This window comes from Prunus avium, chromosome 8 (genome assembly GCF_965620075.1).
Source record: "Prunus avium chromosome 8, drPruAviu1.hap1.1, whole genome shotgun sequence".
Classification (NCBI taxonomy): Eukaryota; Viridiplantae; Streptophyta; class Magnoliopsida; order Rosales; family Rosaceae; genus Prunus; species Prunus avium.
Genome location: NC_142291.1, coordinates 25547865 through 25561465, shown reverse-complemented (window position 1 = coordinate 25561465; position 13601 = coordinate 25547865).

Sequence of the window (13601 nt, the reverse complement as noted above, 5' to 3'; positions counted from 1 at the left end):
ATCGAAATTGAGGAAAAGAAATCCAAATCAAGAGAAGAATTGATTCTTAGAGAGAACCCAAAAGATACAGCTAAACTTGAGACCACCCACCAATTATTTATGGTGTGTGTGGAGCATTAGGTGGATGATGGCTCCACCAGAGTATTATGTAGTAATTGGGACTTACAGTGTTCGGAGAAGCATTTTTGCTCACTACTTTAACCTAAGGTGTATACTCACCACTTTTCTCAACACTTAACAGGTCCTCCTATTATTACAAATTGAACACCTCCCAGGAGAACTAATATACACGTTTAAAAAAACACCGACAAGTCCTCCTATGATTACAAATTGAACATGATAAATTTTTCAGCTACCAACAAGACATTATTTCACATGTTCCAGAGGAATTTAATTTCTAACTAACACGTAAGTATAGCATTTAATTTCTCAAGCAGCGGGTGATGAGATATTTCAAACCTTTGTCCAAAAAAAATAAAATTCAAACCCAGCAAACAACAACTTGCAAAAAAACTTTGGCTGGGCAATTTTTTTGGGTTTCTTTTTTCTAATAACAAATTTGTACAACTGAAAGGAGGTTCCTCTACGGATCCTATTTCCAAACATGTCAAATTTTATTCTAAAATAAGAACCAAAGAAGGAAATTACAAAACTAAATATGTGATCATAATTATGTCCTAAATGTGCTAAATTACTAGTACCAGATTTGTTTATCTCGATAGATATGATGTTGATATATATAGTGTAACTGGATAGTTGAGAAAGTAACTGCGAAATATATCTCCTCTGATAGATATCATCTTCCAATGTATACTACATTTCCTCTTATCATTTAGATAAGTAGCTTAAAATCTCCTTCAATCTCCAGATAAAAAAGTTGAAGTCGAATAGCCCATTGAATAGCTTGTTTGTAGCTAGAGCAAATGTGTCGGCGTGCAAAAAAGATGTTATACCAATAGGAAAGGTATCAGGGAAAATAGTTGAGATATTTCAAACCCACCAAACAACAACTTGCAAAAAGCTGTGGCTGTCCAACAATTTGCAGAAAGCATCTCTTGTCTTTTCATTCTCTCTTGCTCAGTGGCACTGGATGCTGGGGTGGCTTTCATGGCAGCTTTATTTGTACCTTTTGTTGGAAAATTTGGTTTATGTATGCTACTTTTACTGCAAAACATCATAGAAAATATATATTAGAAAATTGTAATTTATATTGATCTAGTCGATTAAATAAAATCAATGAAATTACAGCAAAATACTTATCTTTTGGGATGTAGAAGTTGATCTCTATTGATACTTGAGTAGAATAATAGTTGGGCATGCGTGATATCTTTGCACCAACTTGAGGGAGAGTGTTGACAATGACTTGAGACAAAGCTGGAAACATGGAAAAGCTTGTTTACCACCTAGAAATTCATTTCCATGTTTTAGGGGAACACAAGGGGAACACAACAAGCTGGAAACATGGAGACATAATTCATGCTTTGGAGATTGTAATTTATTGTAAATTGTGAATTGGGGTTGTAACCAACGGATGGCTATCTAGCTATGCCTATACTTGTAGATATATATTCAATATGTGCAATGAGAAAAATCAGATTTGCATTCTCTGCAAAACTTATCTTATTTCACATTCCCTACTTCATCAATTACACTATCTTTGGCATTATGCTCATTGTCACCTTCTCCGTCATCTTTTCTTCTTCTTCTGTTTCTTTCTTTTTTGGTTTTCAAGAAGAACACACGTAATTTTTTTTTTTTTTTGTTGTAATAAGAAAAGAAAGTTACAACTTCTTTCTTGTGATTACAACTTACAATGCAAACCCACGAGTACAACTAGAACTACATGGAGCAAAAGTGAACGTCGAAACTGAGGAGGGGAGAGTATGAAATCAAGGTCTTAGAACTACATCCAGACTAACCACAGCGCACGTAACCATCCTCGTCCCAGCCAATAAAATCTCATTATAACAAACCTACCTCACATATCTGACCAATAAAATAAAAAATAAAGACTAACCCCACACACAAATAAAATCTCATTAATGCAGAAAGAATTCATTCTCTCTTGTTTTTTCATTATCTCTTGCTCAGTGGCAATTGGATGCTGGGGTGGCTTTCATGGCAGGTTTATTGTACCTTTCAGTAGGCATGGAAAATAAAAGCGTGGCCCGGTGGGGTACAAAGGGTGAACACTGTGACTTGGCAACTTTCCCAACCGCAAAAGGGCATCGTGGTTGACGGTTGTCCAACGTTACAAGTGATTTCATTTTTTAAACTGCACAGTACAGAATTAGCAAGTATTAGAATTTAGTACTGAATCTGACAAAGCAGAAGAGGTTTAGTTGTCTCATAATGAGATAAAACACGATTCATTAACTTGCTATTTTTTATACAAATGCAGAAACAATTTCATTTATATTAGTTACCAGATTTGTTTATCTCGATAGATATAATGTAGAGTGTAATTTGATAGTTGAGAAAGCAACTGCGAAATATCTCCTCTGATAGATATCTTCTTCCAATGTATACTACATTTCCTCTTATCATTTGGATAAGTAGCTTAGAATCTCCTTCGATCTCCAGATTTAAAAAAAATTGAAGTCGAATAGCCCATTGAATATCTTGTTGTAGCTAGAGCATTGTGCAAAACTGATGTTATACCAATAGGAAAGGTATCAGGGAAAATATATAGCAATACCATAAGACTTTCAGATAACAAAACATGTAGTAGCATTGCCATTAGTAAGAACTGTGCCATCAAAATTAATTTTATAACAATTTGACTCAAAATAATTAGGGTTTAAACTGATATGTTTATTCTTCTCTCAAGGAGGAATATATATACTACATACAGAGTGGGTACAAATAGGAAATATGTACAAAATCTCCTAATTCTACTCAAATTAGATAATTACAATAAAATATAAATTCTATTCCTAATAGGAACGTTGACTTACCCCAACACTCCCCCTCAACTTAGTGCATAGATATCGGTAATGCCCAACTTGTCAAGTGAGTCTTCAAATCGGCGCTTTGACATGGCATGGGTCAACATATCTGCAAGTTGCTCTGAAGAAGGCACAAAAGGTATAGAAATTAACTTATGCTCCAGCTTCTCCTTAATGAAATGCCGATCAACTTCTACATGCTTAGTTCAATCATGTTGCATCGGATTGTTAGCAATTTCAAATGCAGACTGATTATCACAGTAGGGCTTTGTAGCAACATCCAATCTAAACCCAATTTCAACAAGTAACCACCTCAACCACAATATTTCACAAACCCCTTGGGCAATCCCTCTATACTCAGACTCTGCAGAGGACCGAGACACAACGTTTTGCTTCTTGCTACGCTACATAACTAGGTTACCACCAACAAAGGTGAAGTAACCTGATGTAGAATGTATATCTGTAATATTCCCTGCATAATCTGCGTCAGTGTAACATTCTAGATCCAAGTGGCCATTTTTCTTAAATACTGAACCTCTCCCAGGAGCAGACTTTAAGTAACTCAGAATACACATCACAGCAGCCATATGGTCCTCACTAGGTGAATGCATAAATTGGCTAGCAACGCTTACCGCATAGGCAATATCAGAGCGTGTCAATGACAAATAAATCAATCTTCCAACTAACCTTTGGTATCTTTCTTTGTTAGTTGGAACTTGATCCACATAAACACCAAGTTTATGATTCTCAACAATAGGTGTGTCAGCTGGTTTACAATCAAGCATTCCAGTATCTGCTAGCAGGTCCATGACATACTTCCTTTGTGAAAGAAATAAGCCATGTTTAGATCGAGTGACTTCCACTCCTAGAAAATATTTCAAACTGCCCAAATCTTTCATCTCAAATTCAGATGCTAAACGCTTCTGCAGTTTCTCAATTTCTATAGTATCATCACCAGTCACAATCATATCATCAACATAAATAATCATCAAAGTCACCTTACCAACCCTATGTTTAATGAATAGAGTATGATCAGTATTGGCCTGTTGGTAACCAAACTTCTTCATAGCTGTAGTAAATCTGCCAAACCATGCCCGAGGAGGCTGCTTTAACCCGTACAACGCCTTTTTTAATTTGCACACGTTCCCCGTGCCACCAGTAACGTTATACTCTAGTGGAAGACTCATGTACACTTCTTCTTCTAGTTCACCATGTAAGAATGCATTTTTTTACATCAAATTGCCTCAGGGTCCAATCCAAGTTTACTGCTAAGGACAACAAAACTCTGATAGTATTCATCTTAGCCACAGGCAAAAGTATCATGATAATCAACTCCATATGTCTGAGTGAACCCTTTAGCTACTAATATTGCCTTGTACGTCTCCACAGTACCATCTGCATTATATTTAACTGTAAACACCCATCTGCATCCTACAGGCTTCATTCCCTTTGGTAGATCAACAATGTCCCATGTATTATTTTTCTACAGCACCTTCATTTCAATATTCATGGCTTCAGCCCACTTTGGACCATTAAATGCCTCCTCAACACGGGTTGGAATCTTAATACTATCCATTCTAGTCACAAAAGCTTTGCACTCAGGAGATAACCTGTGATCAGACACATAATGGGCAATAGCATATCTTGCTTTGCCTTCTAGTGAGTAACGATCAGGTGGAACCCCACGGTTCCTTCTCGGCGGTAAAACATAAGAATTATCAGCAATATGAATAGAAGCACTTACCTCAGGAATATCCAGAGGAGCTTGATCAGGTACTATTAGAGAAGCTTCATGGGGGGCATCAGTTAAAATAGTAGGTTCAGCTGGTGTAGCAGGTTCAGCTAGTGTAGCAGGTTCAGCCGGTTCAACAGGTTCGATCGGTTATTCCCTTTGTATCAAACTATCCAATACTACTCCCCCTTGTAAATCTAGCCAGTTATGTCCTTCACTACTAGTCCTCCCCTGAAGGACATGCTCGGGTGTATCAAAGAAAAGCATTTCATCCTCAATAAAGGTAACATTCATAGAGACATATAGACGTCGGGTTGCAGGATGATAGCATCGGTAGCCTTTCTGATGAGGAGAAAAACCCAAAAAGACACAGAGGAGAGCATAGGGGTCCAGCTTACTCCTCTGATTCTGATGGAGGTAAACATAGGCGACGTCTAAGGGGGAGTGTTGTAAATCTATGGAATGTGGATGACCACCATAAGATCCATTACCTCCACCCCTTATTGCTTTGTAACCTATGCCCTTATTATTGTAATTAGTAGCTATAAATTGTGGGTTAAATACCTCTATTGTAAGCCTATAAATAGGCACTTATCAAAGATGAATAAGATAAGTTGATACAAGTTCATAGAACAAATTCTCTGTATTTCTCTTCCTCTTATTGTTATCTACAATTCCCCCTAGTTTTATAACACTCATGGAATTTTTCATTATTGTGTGACAAAATATATAAAATGAGACCTTGGATGATAATTATTAAATACCTGTAACACAAAAATGGGATATGAGGATATCCCACCGGCGTAATCAACACCGAGGATGAGCTCACAAAAATCGGGGGTGGGCACAAAATCACCAAATCATCAACGGCAGAGAAGCTCTCCACTACAAGAAAGAGCACTCCCTCCGCATTGCAATCAATCTCCACACGGCCATTCTGGTCGTTAAGCTTGTAGCGACCGGCCATGGGGTAGAAGGGCACAAGGGCCTTGCTAAGGGCTTGCTTGAGCACTACTAGGTTGAAGAAGTTCTCGTCACCACTTGATCTGTAAAAGTAAACATTTGATGTGTGATAGCGCGAATATTCTAGGTCCAAGTTGGAGAGCCACAACGAGCCTCGGGGCGTCGACTCCTCTGCTGGCTTCACCATCGTGGACTCTTGCTCACTGTCACCTTCTTCGCCATCTTTTCTTCTTCTGTTCTTTCTTTTTTGGTTTTCAAGAACACACGTACGTTCTTTTTTGTTGTGATAGCTAGGAAAAGAAAATTACAACTTCTTTCTTGTGATTACAACTTACAACGCGAACCCACGAGTAGAACTAGAACTACATGGACCAAAAGTGAAAGTTGAAATCGAAATTGAGGAAAAGAAATCCAAATAAAGAGAAGAATTGATTCTTAGAGAGACCCCAAAAGACACAGGCAGCGGTCACCTAGACCCCGTGAATCATCGGAGTCAAATAGTGAGGTGATTGCTTTGAAGACAGAGGTGGCCGAGCTCAAGGGTCATTTGTCACATCTTCTACAGTCCCTCGCTCACTCCGGCATTTCAATCCCGCCTTTTCCTCCCCCGTCGACCTCCGAGCCCCGCCAACCCGAGCATGGCCACCACACCTCTCCCCCTGTTGACAATGTCCAGACCTCCGAGCCGCATTTGCCAGACGACAATGTAGATCTTGGAGGGTTGTTTGATTAGATTTTAACTTTATTAATTACATTTTAAATATTTCTATTGTACTAAATATATTATGTTATAACAAAAATATTTCTCTTCATTACATTTTTTTATTGCAATTTCATTTTATTATTAAAAAAAAAACCAAATTTATTTTTGTTACCACAAAATTTTAATTAAAATTTAATTTAATTATAATATATTTATTTTTGTGCGACGATATCTTTTCGTCGCGCAAATTTCCTTTTTACAAAATACAAAAGCGTAAAAATAAATTTTAAATAATTTATTCTATTTTTGCGCGACGAAATTTTTTGTCTCGCTAAGCAACAGCGACAAATAGATTTCATTTTTAAAATTGCATAGTACAGAATTAGCAAGTATTAGAACTGAATCTGACAAAGCAGAAGAGGTTTTAGTTGTCTCATAATGAGATAAAAAATGATTCATTAACTTGCTATTTTTTATACAAATGCAGAAACAATATACATAAACATGTTACCTGTGGAGATCCTATTTCCAAAAATGTCAAATTTTAGTCTAAAATAAGAACCCAAGAAGAAAAATTACAAAACCAAATACGTGATCATAATTATGTCCTAAATAATTATTAGTTACCAGATTTGTTTATCTCGATAGATATGATGTAGGGTGTAACTTGATAGTTGAGAAAGCAATTGTGAAATATCTCCTCTAATGGATATCTTCTTCCAATGTATAGTACATTTCCTCTTATCATTTGGATAAGTAGTTTAGAATCTCCTTCAATCTCCAGATTAAAACAAATTGAAGTCGAATAGCCCATTGAATATCTTGTTGTATGTAGCTAGAGCATTGTGCAAAACAGATGTTATACCAATAGGAAAGGTATCAGGGAAAATATATAGCATTACCATAAGAATTTCAGATAACAAAACATGTAGCAGCATTGCCATTAGTAAGAACTGTGCCATCAAAATTAATTTTATAACAATTTGTAGGAGAACTCCATCCATAACTCTGAGCATTTTATAACAACAAGGAGGCCTATCAAAATAAAAATTCCCTAGATCTTGCCAAAGTATCAGCCAAAAAATTATCTTCTCTATTACTATTAGCTCACAGTGTTGGGTTGTTGAGAGAAAAGCTTGACATGAACGACATGAAAAAACAAGAGACCCAATGGGTGACTATTCTGACTTCCCCAGAGTCTCCGGTAGCACACTCGAGACAACGATGGGTTTACTGCCGCTGCTGGTGAGGACTGATTATGAACTTCAGCTTGTAAGAATATCACCAGCAACTTACTAATCCCCAATCCCATAGACAAGATAGCAATATAGATTAGTTTAGCTTACACAAATGTGATTTACTCTATACATTCAAAAAACTCACGTAAGAAAAATATTAATATATGTTTTGCCTTTTTATTTCATGTTAATAATACATGGACACAAGACATAAAGTTCAACAAAGAAAAATAATATCCACTCTAATTTTGTGACTTTTATTACTCAGTCACAACAAGATACTTTGTGACATTAACAAGGGCATAACCAAGATCAAACCTATATCTTAACTGTTGAATCAATGCTTTAGATAAGTTCCTCACTATAGAATGACTCAATTGTTGTAATTAGAGATGGGCTAGATTATTTTGGAAATATTTTTGCTCACCACTTTAACCTAAGGTGTATCATCACCACCCTTTTCAATACTTGACACGTGTCCATTGACATAACCAAAGTTAACTCTTTACTTTGTATTTATGGAACTATGGTTATGTCAATGGACACGTGTCAAGTGTTGAGAAGGGTGATGATGAGGGTAGTGGCGAAGCCAGGATTTCATGTGTCGGGGGCCTCTCACAAAATAAGAATTGATTCTTAAAGAGAACCCAAAAGATACAACTAAACTTGAGACCACCCGCCAATTATTTATGGTGTGTGGAGAATTAGGTGGATGATGGATCCACCACAGCTATATTGTAGTAATTGGGACTTACAGTGTTAGGAGAAGCATTTTTGCTCACCACTTTAACCCAAGGTGTATGCTCACCACCCTTCTCAACACTTGACAAATCCTCCTATAATTACAAATTGAACACCTCTCAGGAGAACTAATATACACATTTAAAAAACACCGAGAAGTCCACCTATGATTACAAATTGAACATAATAAATTTTTCAGCTACCAACAAGACATTATTTCATATGTACGAGGAATTTAATTTCTAACTAACACGAGCGTATAGCATTTAATTTCTCAAGCAGCAGGTGATGAGATATTTCAACAACAAAAAAATTAAAAGCCAGCAAACAACAACTTACCAAAAAACTTTGGCCGGGTAATTTTTTTCTGTTTCTTTTTTCTAATAACAAATTTGTACAACTAAAAGGAGGTTCGAGGTTCCTCTACGGATCCTTTTTCCAAACATGTCAAATTTGTCTAAAATAATAACCAAAGATGGAAATCACAAAACTAAATATGTGATCATAATTATGTAAATGTTCTAAATTATTAGTATCAAATTTGTTTATCTTGATAGATATGATGTAGAGTGTAACGAGATAGTTGAGAAAGTAACTGCGAAATATCATTTGGATAAGTAGCTTAGAATCTCCTCAAAAGGGCTTCGTGGTTTACGGATGTTACAAGTGATTTCATTTTTAAAATTGCATAGTACAGAATTAGCAAGTATTAGAACTGAATCTGACAAAGCAGAAGAGGTTTTAGTTGTCTCATAATGAGATAAAAAATGATTCATTAACTTGCTATTTTTTATACAAATGCAGAAACAATATACATAAACATGTTACCTGTGGAGATCCTATTTCCAAACATGTCAAATTTTAGTCTAAAATAAGAACCCAAGAAGAAAAATTACAAAACCAAATACGTGATCATAATTATGTCCTAAATAATTATTAGTTACCAGATTTGTTTATCTCGATAGATATGATGTAGGGTGTAACTTGATAGTTGAGAAAGCAATTGTGAAATATCTCCTCTAATGGATATCTTCTTCCAATGTATACTACATTTCCTCTTATCATTTGGATAAGTAGTTTAGAATCTCCTGCAATCTCCAGATTAAAAAAAATTGAAGTCTTATAGCCCATTGAATATCTTGTTGTAGCTAGAGCATTGTGCAAAACAAATGTTATACCAATAGGAAAGTGTTGAAAAATAATGTCGATTTGGGTTCTACACAGTTCTAGAAGAATCATGAATACAAGGATGATTCTAGAGTTGTGGAGAACATACTATGTTGAGAGTTGAAGTTGGAAGAACTTTCTAGAACAAGAACACTCATGTTACATGATGGCTAAACAATAGCCACAAAAATATTGTAAAATATAGAAATTTCTAGTATGTGGTGTGATGTAGGCAAAGAATGCCTATAAATAGGCATGCAAAGCAATAAAGCAAATTGGAGTCCAATGAAAAGAACTCCCAAACTATAAGGGAGCCAATAAGCTCACCAATCTAAGTGAAGGGCCCAATAGCCCAAACTATTCTAAATCAAGTGTGATGGCCAATAAGCCAAAATAAGCTACGAAGAATGCCAATTAGCCTACATCAAGCTATGTACTATTCTCCTCCAAATCTAATAAAATCACTTTGTTTCCCCTACAATCCAAAAATGGTATCAGAGCAACACACATCACACCCCCTACAATCCTACATAAAGGTATCATGGAAAATATATAGCAATACCATAAGAATTTCAGATAACAAAACATGTAGTAGCATTGCCATTAGTAAGAACTGTGCCATCAAAATTAATTTTATAACAATTTGTAGGAGAACTCCATCCATAACTCTGAGCATTTTATAACAACAAGGAGGCCTATATCAAAATAAAAATTCCCTGGATCCTGCCAAAGTATCAGCCAAAAAATTATCTTCTCTATTAGCTCACAGTGTTGGGTTGTTGAGAGAAAAGCTTGACATGAACGACATGAAAAAACAAGAGACCCAATGGGTGACTATTCCGACTTCCCCAGAGTCTCCAGTAGCACACTCGAGACAACGATGGGTTTTCTGCCGCTGCTGGTGAGGACTGATTATGAACTTCAGCTTGTAAGAATATCACCAGCAACTTACCAATCGCCAATCCCATAGACAAGGTAGCAATATAGATTGAAAAAAACTCACGTAAGAAAAATATTAATATATGTTTTGCCTTTTTATTACATGTTAATAATACATGGACACAAGACATAAAGTTCAGCAAAGAAAAATAATATCCACTCTAATTTTGTGACTTTTATTACTCAGTCACAACAGGATACTTTGTGACATTAACAAGGGCATAACCAAGATCAAACCTATATCTTAACTGTTGGATCAATGCTTTAGATAAGGTCCTCACTATAGAATGACTCAGTTGTTGTAATTAGAGTTGGGCTAGATTATTTTGGAAATATTTTTGCTCTTCACTTTAACCTAAGGTGTACCATCACCACCCTTCTCAACACTTGACACGCATCCATTGACATAACCATAATTAATTCTTTGGTTTGTATTTATGGAACCATGGTTATGTCAATGGACACGTGTCAAGTGTTGAGAAGGGTGGTGATGAGGGTAGTGGCGAAGCCAGGACTTTATGTGTCGGGGGCCTCTCACAAAATATAAATAATAAAAACTTCAAACTCACGAGACATTAAAACATCAAAAATCATATTGTCTATATTGTCTATTCATTACAATCATAATTGTCCTCGATGAGTTTTCTTATTTTGAAATTGTTGCATAACAACCTCGTCATCTATACTATTAAAAATGTCTTCTCAATATATGCAACCAAGCAATCATTCATCCACAAATCCCCCATTCGATTGCGTAACCGATTCTTCACAATATTCATAGCAGAAAATACTCGCTCTACACTTATGGTCACAATAGGTAGGATTAGTGCTAGTGTCAGAAGCAAGTACACTAAAGGGTAGATCTGATCTTTTTTTGTCTCAAGTATCTTTTGCGCAAGATCAGTAATCCCTTTCAATTCTGTAAATTCATTGTTAGAGCTCAAGTCCCAAATGTAATTCTCAAGTTGTTCTTCGAGTGACTTGAGGTCATGTTCAGAAAAATCACTTGGATAAAATTGGGCAAGTCGCATCAACTTTGCTTTATGAAAAGCAGAAAATGAATTACTTGGACTCAAGCATGCCATACAAATAAGTAATTCAATATTCTTCTCATTGAACCGATCATTTAACTCTCAGATCTAAATATCAATGACATCAATGAATAAATCAACACGATAATGATGTAAGTTTGTGATGGGTTGAGCTTTACATTTTGGTCTCCCTCCACTAGAAAAAATATCATCCATTTTAGGAATTTCAATATGATACTTGCCACAAAAGAAAGAAACTTGATCAAGTAAAGAATCCCAACCATTAGCTCTCATACTTTTAATCTTCCTTTATATATTTTGACCAAGTCCATGACATTCAAAATATCTTGATCTTTCTTTTGTAATGCCTGAGACAAGTCGTTTATGATTCCCAAATTTTTTTTCATCAAGTGTAGACTAAAAAAGAAGCTGAAGGCTTAATATCACAAAACATCCCTAAGATTTACGAAACTATCAGATTGTATCCTTGTTGTTTTTTTTTTTTTGTCATTTGTGGTCCTTAAGGTTAGTATGTGTGCTCACAAATGGTCTCTGCCGTCAGGTTCTGTCAAAACTCCGTTAGTTTGCTGACGTGGTATATATATATATATCACAAAACATCATTGAGGTTCACGCACCTATCACAAATGTTCATTTGCGAAAAATTTTGATTTTTTCATTTAAAATTTATAAAATTTTGGTTTTCTTTTTTAAATTTTATGAATTTTAAATTATTTATTGGAGATGTGAGCTCCACATATATGCCACATCAATAAACTAATGGAGTTTTTTTTTTATAAACAATTTAAATTCATAAAATTTAAAAATGAAAAAACCAACATTTTATGAATTTTAAATTATTTTAATATATATATATATATATATATATTCTATTTTAACAATAACGCTACGGGCACCAACTTGTTTACCAACTTTTGGATACCAACACATGTGGCACATGATATGGCAACCCATGTCATCTGCCATCTCATCTATTTTAATTACATAATTTATTATATAAATAAAAGAATTTCACCAAAAACAAAAAACAAAAAAAAAAAAAGAAGAAGAAACCCAACCGTTTAATATTTATGGTCCCTTCCGTCTTCCTCCTCGGCGCGTCCCCGCGCGCGTAGAAATTCAACAGTCCTCCATGATAGCAAATCTGATTTTTTCCAGCAGGGGGAAGATGGTCCAAGCCTGATTTCTTAAGTTACCTTTCACCCCTTGGATGAGATGGCACAGAATCATTTGTTATTGCTGGAACAGATTGGTTTTCCAGTACCCAAGCTTAGCAATTTCATTAGACTGCTCATTCACGAAAGATGGCCCATATATAGGCTCGGTGCTTTGAATTTGAGAAATTTCAACTGGTGGCGGTTGAAAAGGAGGATGTTGAATGCTTTGATTGGAATTGTCCACCCAACTATAGTTACAATATGAAAAACCCACATCCACGACACTTACACCTAGATTATCTTGCAAACATATATTTTGGCTTGAATCCTGACTTTGATTCCCATACTGATATCCACCTTGACTGGCATCTTGGCTTTGATTCCCATACTAAGAGACATATTGACTATCATGGAGGACTGTTGAATTTCTAGGGTTTTTCAAGAGGGGGGGTGCCAAGGAGGAAGACGGAAGGGACCATAAATATGAAACGGTTCGGTTTCTACTCTTTTTTTTTCATTTTTTTTTTTTTTTGGGTGTGAAATTCTTTTATTTATATAATAAATTATGTAATTAAAATAGATGAGATGGCAGATGACATGGGTTGCCATGTCATGTGCCACATGTGTTGGTATCCAAAACTTGGTAAACAAGTTGGTGCCCGTAGCATTATTGCTATTTTAAATACACGTGGCACTATATTATTAGAGATGTGGGCTCCACATATATGCCACATAAGCAAACTAAGAGAGTTTTTTGAATTTAGAAATGAAAAACCAAAATCTTAAATGAAAAAACCAAAATTTTATGCACCAAGGTTTTTCATTTTTAAATTTTATGAAGGCTTAATATCACTAAACCCTAAACCCTAAACCCTTGGTTTTTTCATTTAAAATGCATACAATTTTTATTTTTATTTTTTAAAAAAAAATTTATGAATTTAAATGAAAAAACCAAAAAATT